Below are 13,184 nucleotides of genomic sequence, written 5' to 3' on the forward strand. Positions count from 1 at the left end.
CAAGTTGACACACAACCTTAACCATCACAACCACCATATCTGCTGTATATGCAAGTATTTTTGTTTCTTTGAAGTCCTTGTACCTTCTTTTCCTTTTCCTAATGCTAAATATTATCCCAGTGCCAGGGATACAGCAGCAAGAAAACAGTCTCAAATTTCATGAAGCTATGTTCTAGCTAAACCTAAAAATACCAAATCCATTGCCTGTCAAGTTGATTTTGACTCATAGTGACCCTATAGGACAGAACAGAGCTGCCCACAGGGTTTCCAAGGAGCCGAGCTCTTAACCACTGCACCACCAGGGCTCCATGTTCTATCTAGGGAGGTAGAAAATAAATATGCAAATTTATGCAAAAAGAAGCCTTAAGGAAAGAAGTGTAAGAGGGTGCTATTTAGATTGAGTGGTTGGGGAAGTCCTCTCTGATGAGAACACATTTGAGCAGGGCCTTTAATGAAGTGAGGGAACAAAAGGTGTGAATATCTGAGAGGAAAGCATTCCAGCAGAGGGAATGGCAAAGAAATGAGGTAGAAATGTGCTTGGCAAGCTGAAGAAGAACAAGGAGGCTATCTGCTCCATGGGGGAATAGGCTGTAAGAGGGCAAGAGTGGAAGAAGGAAGCCAGACAGCTGTCGCAATCATCCAGACAAACCATGTTGGTGACTTGGACCTGGTAGGGAACAGTGAAGGAGAGTGGACTGGATATGAGGTGTGAGACAGTTGGCAGTAAATAAGGAATGCCATGCTCGGATAGTTAACCTTTCTGAACCACAGTTTCCTCAGTAGTATAGCAAGAACTGATACCTACTTTACAAGGTTGTTTAAAGAATTAGACATACTATATGGAAACATTTACTACTGCAGTTTACCAAATTAACGTTCTGATGAATAAAGCTTACTTGGGACTTTGAAAAAATAATTCGTATTTACCAGAGCTTAATCACTACTGGAAAACTGATTAAAAAAAAATTATTTGTTGAACCCACAAAACTGAGGGCCAGACAGTATATTATATACAGTAGTAGTATATATAGTAAAACTAGCATCACGTTATATGTTACCAGTATTTCCCTTTGTAATAGTGGATTTCTGGAAATTCTGATTTATCATGCAGTATTACCATCCCTCTGTTCTACTATTCCCACTCCATCTTACTCAGTAAACAGTAAACGTTTATCTGTACTTTCTCTGTGACAGACAGCTGGGCTTGGCACAGATCAGAATCAAAGATAAAAGAAATAATCTCTTTTCTCAGAGAGCCCAGATTCATACAGGGTCAAGTCATCACACAGTAGTATTCTTTGTGCTGTGGTAATATTGCAGGACCCTCAGACTGATGCCAAGGCATGAAGGAGTACTAGGGAGGACTTCCTCGGGAACGTTAACACCTGAATAGCAAAATGAAAGCAGATAGGAGTTGATCAGGCAAAAACTTGAAAAGCCAAACTTGTTGCCGTCGAGTCAGTTCTGACTCAGCAACCCTATAGGTCAGGCAAGGGGTGATGAGAAATGATTCCAGTCAGAGTAATAACATTTGCAAAGATGTTAAGAAAGTGTGGTGCATAGTAGATGTTCAATAAATTATTAAATAAAAAATAATTAAAATGCGTAACCAAAGAAATTACAGTGTATTGTTTTTGACTATAATAAAAGGTAATTCTTAAGTGCTGATTGTCCACCAAACACTGTGTGTGCCCAGTGATTTACATGCATAATTTCATTTCCACGACCCTGTGAGTTAAATAATATTACTACCCCCATTTTACTTTACATCTAATGAAACTGAGGCAAACAGAGATTATGTAACTTGCCCCGAGATTATACAGTGAGTGGTAAAATCCAGAATAGGATCCAGGTCTATATCTTCAGGGCCTAGAAAACTCCTCACTGTTGAAAAGGCTGAGGATCACTGGTATAAATCTCAAATGTAATCTTTCCCCCCCAAAATTTTTTTGGTATTTCTGAATAAATTCAGAAACTTCCTAAGATACCACTAGAAGCCCATCAAATAAAAGTAACGCCAGTATTCTACAAGCCAGATAATTGTAATTTCCAATGAAGAAGGGTAGTAGTAAAACCAACAAATTCCATGGGGAACTGGTCATATGGAATTTATGAATGTTACTCTATCTCCAGCAATATAAAGTTAGCAGGGATATTGTTTCTGAACAAGGATGCTAATTTTTTAGACAAATATTTCTGTGAAGTAGGGAAGACCAATTAAGGAAATTATAAATAAACCTCCTTCATAGTATCTGCTTCCCTCTACGCCGAATCAGTATTCATCAAACCACCAAAGAATTGTAATTTATTCTTCAAAGTGATTATTATTTGAAAAACAGTTCCAGCTTTTGAGCCAGGTACACATTACTGGCGGGGGTGGGGGTGGGGGGAGGGGAGGGGAATCTCCCTGCCCACTTTTCTGAACCGTTTGGCACTTATATTCTTATCTGTAAATTCACAAAGTGCCATCCTGGTAATTTATAAAATAGTATAAATATTTTGAGAGTTTGGGTATCTGACATGAATCAGCCTAAGCGATCTAGAGTTTTTAATCAAATTTCTGACTTTTTTTTGGCCCTGAAAGAGTTGGGAAGGAGGGAAACTTATTTTTCTGCATCTGCCTTTGTCGCTCTTCATTCTACTCTCAAGTGGTCAGTCACAGTGACCCTTCTAAAATATGTCACACGTCTCAAAACCCTCCAATGGCTTCCATCTCGTAAAAGCCAGAGTCAAAAAAAAAAAAAAAAAGAAAAACTGCAAAACACCTACAGGATCCGAGCGAGGGTGCGGTCAGAAGAGCATCCGGATGGGGGGTCCCTCCGGCCAATCTGCTCTCGGACGCACTTCCGATCCCTTCTAGGCGACTGGGAGGTCCGCACCTCTCGATGTCACCTCTGGCTGGGCCAGCTCTGGGTTGCGTTCTGGTTGCTGAGTAAAGGAGGCTGCGGCCGTTCAGTTTTCTGTTTGCTTCTCATTCCCTCGCAGACCTTGCTCTGACTTTCGGGGGGCTCTTACCCCAGTCCTGTTTTGGTGGCGTTTCAACAGAAGCGGATTGTCAGCACCTAGAGGTGGACTAGCCTTGGAGACAGTGAATATCCGCAGGGCTTTCTTAACCTTTTAGATGCCAGGGAGCCCCCTGGAAGCATGAAGAAGCCCAAGGAAACCTTCTCCGAATTATGTTTTTAAAAGCGTTCAGCAGACACACATATGATTACAAAGAAAACCAATTATACTATAAAACGCTTATCAAATGATTAAAAATAATTTGCAATGCAGTAATAACTCTGCTTCTTTATTAGTGTATTATACAAGGCACATCTCATAACTACCATAATTTCAAAATAGTTAAATATGAGATATTTGTAACAACTGTAATGTAATACAAAAGTATTTGTTCTTTTTCTTGGTGACAAAGCCACAGGTACTTCTCTTTTGACTGTGGTTTGTTACCTACACTCATAACTGAAGGAAGTGCTAAATTTCAGCTGTAGGTTAGAGATTTTAAAGACATAATTTTTTTCCCCATCCAAGTTTACCAGCCACCATGTTAAGAAACACTGCAAAAGTGCTTAACCCAGTGTCTGGCACATTGAAACCCCTCCATAAATACAGATATTAGTAATTTCATTATTACTTTTCTTGCACCTGCTCAAATTTCTTTTAGGTGAACAGGATGGAGTTTTATCACATGAAGTCTTGAGAGCTGAAGATTCAAGACCAGTCCCAAGCACACTGACAGAGTGCTGTACTCACAGATGCTCCTCCATTCCACTCTGCCTTGTATAGGGACAATAATTTAAAGATAGGTGGAAAGAGAAACATCAAGTATCACCTGACGGGTACTCCTTGCCTCATTCAGTAATTATTACTTACATCCCACATGTCAGGAGTTATGTTGGGCAAGATAAATCAGAGCTCAGTCCATTAATCAATTAGGCATGAGTGCTAAAAGAGTGCTGTCTACACACTCTAGCTGTGGTATAAAAGAAGTGTATAAAGCTGGCAGGTATTAGGAGTGTGCCAAGGGTGGCAAAGCAAGGGCAAAGGAAGAGATTACAGGGAGGAGGGCATGCCATTAAGGACTGGTTCATTGATTCATTCAGCAAATATTTATTGAGCTTCAAATGTGTGCTAAGGCTACAGGGAAGGGCCAGAGGGCCCTGCCCTCACCAAAGCAAAGAAATATTCTGCTTCCATAGAAGGAGAAAAAGCTATCCCATTTCAGGAAAGAGTTAAAAAAAAAAAAGCAACAGTGAAAAGCTCCAGGGTTTGACTCCATGGTCTCTCAACCATCCCTCCTTGAAAGCAAAGCTCAAAAAGGACCTTACACTAACCTCCAGCCATGACCTTTGTGGGAAGCACTAGAAAGTGCCCACACCTTTCCACAGACCTGGCAGCCACAGGTAAGATGAGGTTAGATGAAGCATAGGAGCAAAGAAGGGGGTTGTGGGGTGGAGTACAATCAGAGATAAAGCCAGTTCAGAAGGGCTTCTTTCTCTTGGAAAGGATTTCAGATTTTATCCTGTCTTAAAAGTTTTAGGCCAGGGGAAAAGCCCGAGCAGATGTGCATTTTACAAAAACCTCTGTGTCCGCTGTATGGTTGAATTAGAAAGAGATATCGGAAGCTGAAGTTTTCTGACTATACAACTCCCAGCAATGAGCTTTTTCAGTAGCTTTTTTTGGTGTTTGATGATATCCGGGGTAATGGAGACAAATTAACATACAGGTTTAGAGATTAGGAGAATGATGTAGAATGGAGATATAGTTTGTTCAATTAATCCAGTGTCATTTTATAACCGTCTACTATAAGTTGCCCCCCCACGTGTCTGTCAGTTTGTCATACTGCCGGGGCTTGTGTGTTGCTGTGATGCTGGAAGCTATGCCACTGGTATTCAGATACCAGCAGGGTCACCCGCAAAGGACAGGTTTCAGCTGAGCTTCCTGACTAAGACTAGGAAGAAGGACTTGGCAGTCTACTTCTGAAAAGCATTAGCCAGTGAAAACCTTATGAATAGCAGTGGAACACTGTCTGATATAGTGCGGGAAAACGAGCTCCCCAGGTTGGAAGGCACTCAAAAGATGACTGGGGAAGAGCTGCCTCCTCAAAGTAGAGTCGACCTTAATGACGTGGATGGAGTAAAGCTTTCGGGACCTTCATTTGCTGATGTGGCACGACTCAAAATGAGAAAAAACGGCTGCAAACATCCATTAATAATCGGAACCTGGAATGCGCAAAGTATGAATCTAAGAAAATTTGAAATCGTCAAAAATGAAATGGAACGCATAAACATCGACATCCTGGGCATTAGTGAGCCGAAATGGACTGGTATTGGCCATTTTGAATCAGACAATCATATAGTCTACTATGCCGGCAATGAGAACTCAAAGAGGAATGGTGTTGCCTTCATCGTCAAAAAGAACGTTTCAAGATCTATCCTGAAGTACAACGCTGTCAGTGATAGGATAATATCCATACGCCTACAAGGAAAACCAGTTAATACGACTATAATTCAAATTTACGCACCAACCACTAGGGCCAAAGATGAAGAAATAGAAGATTTTTATCAGCTGCTGCAGTCTGAAATTGATCGAACATGCAATCAAGATGCATTGATAATTACTGGCAATTGGAATGCGAGTGTTGGAAACAAAGAAGGATCAGTAGTTGGAAAATATGGCCTTGGTGATAGAAACAATGCCGGAGATCGAATGACAGAATTTTGCAAGACCAACGACTTCATTGCGAATACCTTCTTTCACCAACATGTACGGCGACTATACACATGGACCTCGCCAGATGGAACACACAGAAATCAAATTGACTACATCTGTGGTTTTTTATGTGGAAAGAGAGGATGGAAAAGCTCAATATGAGCAGTCAGAACAAGGCCAGGGGCTGACTGTGGAACAGACCATCAATTGCTCATATGCAAGTTCAAGCTGAAAGGGAAGAAAATCAGAGCAAGTTCACAAGAGCAAAAATATGACCTTAAGTATATCCCACCTGAATTTAGAGACCATCTGAAGAACAGATTTGATGCATTGAACACTAGTAACTGAAGACCAGACGAGTTGTGGAATAACATCAAGGACATCATCCATGAAGAAAGCAGGAGGTCATTGAAAAGACAGGAAAGAAAGAAAAGACTAAGATGGATGTCAGAGGAGACTCTGAAACTTGCTCTTGAGCGTCGAGCAGCTAAAGCAAAAGGAAGAATTGATGAAGTAAAAGAACTGAACAGAAGATTTCAAAGGGTCTCTCGAGAAGACAAAGTAAAGTATTATAATGACATGTGCAAAGAGCTGGAGATGGAAAACCAAAATGGAAGAACACGCTCGGCGTTTCTCAAGCTGAAAGAACTGAAGAAAAAATTCAAGCCTCGAGTTGGAATAGTGAAGGATTCCATGGGGAAAATAGTGAACGGTGCAGGAAGCATCAAAAGAAGATGGAAAGAATACACAGAGACATTATACCAAAAAGAATTAGTCGATAGTCAACCATTTCAAGAGGTTGCATATGATCAGGAACAACCGATGGTACTGAAGGAAGAGGTCCAAGCTGCTCTGAAGGCATTGGTGAAAAACAAGGCTCCAGGAATTGATGGAATATCAACTGAGATGTTTCAACAAACAGATGCAGCGCTGGAGGTGCTCACTCGTCTATGCCAAGAAATGCGGAGGACAGCTTCCTGGTCAACTGACTGGAAGAGATCCATATGTATGCCTATTCCCAAGAAAGGTGATCCAACAAAATGTGGAAATTACAGAACAATATCATTAATATCACACGCAAGCAAAATTTTGCTGAAGATCATTCAGAAATGGCTGCAGTAGTATATCGACTGGGAACTGCCAGAAATTCAGGCTAGTTTCAGAAGAGGACGTGGAACCAGGGATATCATCGCTGATGTCAGATGGATCCTGGCTGAAGGCAGAGAATACCAGAAGGATGTTTACCTGTGTTTTATGGACTATGCAAAGGCATTTGACTGGGTGGATCATAACAAACTACGGAAAACACTGCGAAGAATGGGAATTCCAGAACACTTAATTGTGCTCATGAAGAACCTTTACATAGATCAAGAGGCAGTTGTTCGGAGAGAACAAGGGGATACTGATTGGTTTAAAGTCAGGAAAGGTGTATGGCAGGGTTGTATTCTTTCACCATACCTATTTAATCTGTATGCTGAGCAAATAATCTGAGAAGCTGGACTATATAAAGAAGAACGGGGCATCAGGATTGGAGGAAGACTCATTAACAACCTGCGTTATGCAGATGACACGACCTTGCTTGCTGAAAGTGAAGAGGACCTGAAGCGCTTGGTAATGAAGATCAAAGACCACAGCCTTCAGTATGGATTACACCTCAACATAAAGAAAACAGAAGTCCTCACAACTGGACCAATGAGCAACATCGTGATAAACGGAGAAAAGATTGAAGTTGTCAAGGATTTCATTTTCCTTGGATCCACAATCAACAGCCATGGAAGCAGCAGTCAAGAAATCAAAAGATGCATTGCATTGGTCAAATCTGCTGCAAAGGACCTCTTCAATGTGTTGAAGAGCAAACATATCACCCTGAAGACTAAGGTGCGCCTGACCCAAGCCATGGTATTTTCAATCGCATCATATGCATGTGAAAGCTGGACAATGAATAAGGAAGACTGAAGAAGAGTTGACGCCTTTGAATTGTGGTGTTGGCGAAGAATATTGAATATACCATGGACTGCCAAAAGAACGAACAAATCTGTCTTGGAAGAAGTGCGTCGAGAATGCTCCTTAGAGGCGAGGATGGCGAAACTGCATCTTACATACTTTAGACATGTTGTCAGGAGGGATCAGTCCCTGGAGAAGGACGTCATGCTTGGCAAGGCACAGAGTCAGCGGTAAAGAGGAAGACCCTTAATGAGGTGGATTGACACAGTGGCTGCAACAGCGAGATCAAGCATAACAAGGATTGTAGGGATGGCTCAGGACCGGGCAGTGTTTCATTCTGTTGTGCATAGGGTCGCTATGAGTCGGAACCGGTTCGACGGCACCTGACAACAACAACAACAACACACTCTCGGAGACCATGTCAGAATCATTTTGGATCTAATATTCAATTTTGTGGACTCCCTTCCCGGACCCCTTATTTTGTGAAGTTTGTGACAGAGAGTTGTCCCTTTGTATTTAAATAATGCTAATGAAAGCTTTTTTTCTTTTGAGCAATCTCTAAGCATTGTAAAGAAACTGTGGGGTAACAACCCAAGTGTAGTAGCCCCTACAGACAGGAAATCTTTCCTCTGAAGCTGTGTGGACTTACTAAATTTATGAGGTGACGGGTACTTTAAGAAGACATGTCTTGTGTTGTTGTCATAGCAGTAATAATAATGGACATTGGGTTACCACTTCTGCAGTGTTTTTCATGTTGTAAAATGCTATGCTGTCTCTGAGACTTGAGCTCAAGATGCTCAGATTATGTAACTGGTGTGCTGCCTCCTATGCTAAGAAGGAAACTGTTGGGAAGTGTTCTGTTATTTATGTTTATGTAGAGGTTATGAAGATCCCTAGGTAGGACTTGAGGTTTGTGCTTGTCTACTAACTGAAAGATTGGTGGTTGGAACCCACCTAGAGGCACTGCAGAAGAAAGACCTGGCAATCTGCTTCCATAAAGATTATAACCAAGAAAACCCTATGGACTCAGTTCTACTCTGCAACATACAGGGTTGCCATGAGTTGGAATCAACTCAAAGGCAACAGTGTTGGTTTTCTTTTTTTATTGTGGAGGTATGCAGCCTGTTCAACAATTTTTGATGGAAAGGAAAAATCTAATTTCTCCATTAGCTTCTAGCTGAAAATTCTGGTTTGGGCTATTACCAAAGGAAGTCTCAACCAAGGATTGCGAGTTGTTTCTTTAATGCTTCCACCAGAGACGGTGTTGGTACTGGTGTGCTCTAGTGACTTGAGGTTTTGGGTCACGTGAGGAAGGGGATTTGTATTCAGAGAAAGGGGCGTGGCAGGTGGTCACTCACACAGCCCTCACTGCCCGGTACCACCTATACTTCATCTTTATGATCACCCTACAGACCAATGAGGGGGATGTAAAATCAATTTAACGGTCGATACTAACCAGCATTTTTAAGAGGATAGAATCAGAAATATCAGAATACAGTTCATGTGGTAAGAATAATTAATATTGCATGCAATTTTTGTTTCTGTTATATGTGTGGCTGGGTTGAGAAGTAAACTCAACTTTGCGCTATAGGTCATGGGCAAAAAAATTTTAAACTTCTGCCCCTCTTGGTCCTCAGTTCTGAGAGACAGCACTATGTCTGTACAGTTTACCTGGGTATCTCCAGAGCCTAAGAAAGCAGAGCATCAGTAAGAAGCATACAAATGTAGGGAAGAGGAAGCAGCTCTGCGATTTTGTTGCTTTTCAAGAAATAGCTCAACCTTTGATAATTTACGACATTGTTATCGAAACTTTTGCTGGTGCCTTTGATGAAATGATTTTTGTGCCATTTATGGCTCCCAGCCATCTGCCCAGAATTCTAGGCCCCTCTATTTCCCCAACAGATCCTAGGGTTTGGGCTGTACGTCGTGCTTAGCATTTCCTCTCATTTAGTAAGATCACCCTCTGATTTGAGTTTACCTTCTTTCCCCTTACTATTTATTGAAACAAAAATACAGGAAATAAAACGGGAAAAACAGAAAACAACAACGCCCGAACAGGGACTTGAACCCTGGACCCTCAGATTAAAAGTCTGATGCTCTACCGACTGAGCTATCCGGGCTCACGCTAAGCTATGCTACCTTATTCGACCCTGGCTAAACTGTTTCGATATTTGAACTAGAATGTGATCTTAGAACTTTCAGATGTGATTCTGTATGAAGTTAGTTGTTCAGAAAATGCTCGTTAATAAGGTAATTAGCATTATCTTTCTATATATAGAGTAGATATATGTCATGTATAGTATATTTGCAGATGTAGAATTCAGTGCAGTCAAGAACAGAGAATGGCTTCACACCTCGAAAAATGTAATCTATGTCACTGAATTGTACATGTAGAAATGGTTGGATTGGTGCATGTTTTGCTGTGTATGTTGAATACACTATATTCTCAAAAACAACAACAAGGAAATAAAATTGAAAAAACAAAACAAAACTAACAGAATGCTGGCATTCAGTTCCTAGGCTCCCTAAAGAAATATTTTAAATATTCTATATTTGAGCCCAAACAGAATTTTCCAAAGGAAGCCGATCCGATGCTGGCGGTTGTAAAGGAGTCAGTGTATCATCTTTTCAGGGAGGGACTCACTTTGGACACCTGAATGAGTGGAGGGACAGAGGGAGCTGTTTGATCCCGCGCTAGCTCTCAGCTGCCTTTGGAAAAAAGGAAAAACGAAAGAAGCTTTTAAGGGAGAGTCTTACTCTTTTCTTGCCGAACGTCCAGGTAGTTAGTTATGACCCCACGGTCTCTAGGTTAAATGTTTGGCAAGAGTCCGATGGATGGAAGGTTTCTTCGGCTTGGGAAGTTGATGAATGCTGCCCCATCAACTATTTCAATATTTTGTTAAATAAATAAGAGAAAATTTAACCTCATTAAATCCTAGAACTGTAGGCGGGGGGAAGAAAACTGGACTCAAAGAACTAGGGAGAGCTACAAAGGCGGCTGCTCGAGGGCTGGGGATGTAGCTCAGTGGTAGAGCGCATGCTTCGCATGTATGAGGCCCCGGGTTCGATCCCCGGCATCTCCAACCTCATTTTAGACGCTAATACTATCAAAAAAAAAAAAAAGAACTGTTTTTTTTTTAAAATGTGAAATCTTTGTTTCTATCAACCTTTTTAGCAATATACTGTAGTGTTCTTTTAGCCGTTACATATACAACTGTATATGTAGAGAAGGAACAGGATTGCGTTGAAATATTTTGGAATATCTCTATCTGAAACGAATGGAGCGGGAACGTAGGAAAACATTCCCAACAGACAGATACCCGAAGAAGAGCACCTGGAATATTGCCTGGGACTCTTTAATGAATTTGTGATATTACGGGCTTGTGGTGCAGAAAAAATCTTGACCTGAGAACATTAAAAGGGAGGAGGGAATATTGTTGTACCCACGTTGCTGAGTCATGGAACGAAAGAGTGGGACAAACATTGGAAAAAGGGATGAAGCCTACCTTTACATGAGCTAAGTCGGCCGCTGGGATACACGAGCCTCTAAAATAGGACATCAAGAACAAGACTAAACTCTTGTTATGAACTTGAAAGCTCCACTAATGGAAGCGGCCGGTTAGCTCAGTTGGTTAGAGCGTGGTGCTAATAACGCCAAGGTCGCGGGTTCGATCCCCGTACGGGCCACTACTCGTTTTCTCACTTCCGCGATTAAATTCGCTAGATTTTCCTGGTCTGCAGTAAGAGACCCCCACAGGTAACATATTGCCTCAAGACCGAACCGTCCTACGCAAGCCCTGAGAACTCCTTTTCGCAAGTCGGAGTGCTAAAAAATTTGCCTTAGAGAAGCAGAAAAGCACCAGGACACCTTAAGAGCTCGATTTAAATCCTGAAGAAGAGTGTCACCAGTTTTTTTTCAGTAATCATACACGGCTCTAAAACAGTCTGAAAACATGAGTAAGTCTTCAGTTACTGAAATGTGAAGTGAGAAGGCACTGCTCATTATCTCCAATTGCTAGTTGAGGTTCCTCATTTGAGGAGAGCATCCACTCACATAACAAGGGAGGAACCCCATCCTTAGAGATACATTTTCTTGTTACCTTGATTTCTCAGGTAAGGAAGGACTAAGTCCTTTTCCAGAACCGATCTTGCCTTCTGTCACCAGCCTTTTCGTTCAGGTTGGCTGACGCCAGCAGTCTCTCTGCGTCCCATTTCGTGATGTTATTTGTTTTGACTCAGCCTCATTTCCCACCAAAACAGCTTTCAGCACCCTAATTATGCATTCCCCTCTTCCTTGTACTGTTAATTTTCTCTGTTTAATCATGACTGTATAGTTGTGTGTCCTGTTCAGTGAACCTCAAATGTGGGAGACACAATAGAGCCAACACAGCTCGTTTCATCCCGTGTTTATTGTCATTCAACAGCTCCACGTGAGTTTTGAGACCGTGCAAACGGTTCCCCAGTCATCCTCGGTTAAATGTACAGGTGAGCTAGGGAGCCTCCGGGGACTTTGATTTGTAGGAGTTCAATTTCTGCATTTTCGACAAGAGCAGCGGATGTTTCTCATACAACGGAGGGGTCCTTAATAAGGCTTAGGTTGTGAGAAAATTCGGGGAAGTTCTGAGAACCACGCTGATCTGGTTAAAAGCATTCAAAGTGAAATATAAACACAAATTTTAAAAAAGGCAGAAGAACACGAAAGCTGAACAAGTCAGTCAATATTTAATACATTTGTAAATTTCCGTTTACTAACCAGATGGCTCGTTGGTCTAGGGGTATGATTCTCGCTTAGGGTGCGAGAGGTCCCGGGTTCAAATCCCGGACGAGCCCGTTTTTCATTTCTGGCCTCTCACAAATTGAATTACAAGACCTGAATTTATGGCATCGAGTACAAATGTGTGGACAGAATATGCTTGTGATCTCTATAAATGAACTGGTAACTTTTCTAATCAAAAAAGAACAGGTACTCTTTTACAATTTTGGCTTTTCTTGCGTTTTCATTCGGCTCTCAAGTAACTTCAAAGGCAAATATTTCCGGTTCTGACAGAAGTTCCGACTCCGCGATTGTGACCAGGAAATGTGTAGAACAATGGTCCCATCTCTATTCAACGTCATCCATCATTCATTGCTCACATCAGAGAAATCGATTTCAATGGAAAAATCAAAACACTGAACTATGGAGTCTGGCCTTGGAAAATATTTATATGGGTTTTTCAACTTCCCTCTGCGGCTTTCCTTGTTAGCATAGCTTTGAGTATTCCCCAGTTGCATGGAATCAGGGTTTCCTGTTCCCTTCTTGAGAAGACGGGCATTTTTTTCCCTCCTAGAGCGTACCGTCGGTGTACTCATTAAGCAAATATTTACCTAGTACCTATTGTGGTCAACGCGCTTTTGCGGTCAGCGGTAAACAAAACATGTAAAAATCACTGGATCCTATATTTTAGCGGTTGTCAGATACTTTCTATTAAAATATAATCGCGACACCCTCCCCCGTCTTTTCTGCGTATGTAAGCTGTCACTGCAGAGAG

General features: G+C 41.5%; 4 non-coding genes across 4 annotated transcripts; 3 read left to right on the forward strand and 1 right to left on the reverse strand.

Moving 5' to 3' along the window:
* Positions 1 to 9,703: 9,703 nt before the first annotated feature.
* TRNAK-UUU (transfer RNA lysine (anticodon UUU)) lies at positions 9,704 to 9,776 on the reverse strand. The gene has a single exon. It is a non-coding gene; the product is annotated as a tRNA-Lys (tRNA).
* An 891-nt stretch (positions 9,777 to 10,667) lies between these two features.
* Positions 10,668 to 10,739, forward strand: TRNAA-CGC (transfer RNA alanine (anticodon CGC)). Its single transcript has one exon. It is a non-coding gene; the product is annotated as a tRNA-Ala (tRNA).
* A 530-nt stretch (positions 10,740 to 11,269) lies between these two features.
* On the forward strand, positions 11,270 to 11,343 carry TRNAI-AAU (transfer RNA isoleucine (anticodon AAU)). The gene has a single exon. It is a non-coding gene; the product is annotated as a tRNA-Ile (tRNA).
* A 1,071-nt stretch (positions 11,344 to 12,414) lies between these two features.
* On the forward strand, positions 12,415 to 12,486 carry TRNAP-AGG (transfer RNA proline (anticodon AGG)). The gene has a single exon. It is a non-coding gene; the product is annotated as a tRNA-Pro (tRNA).
* Positions 12,487 to 13,184: the final 698 nt, after the last annotated feature.

This window comes from Elephas maximus, chromosome 1, assembly GCF_024166365.1.
Source record: "Elephas maximus indicus isolate mEleMax1 chromosome 1, mEleMax1 primary haplotype, whole genome shotgun sequence".
NCBI classification, from domain to species: Eukaryota; Metazoa; Chordata; class Mammalia; order Proboscidea; family Elephantidae; genus Elephas; species Elephas maximus.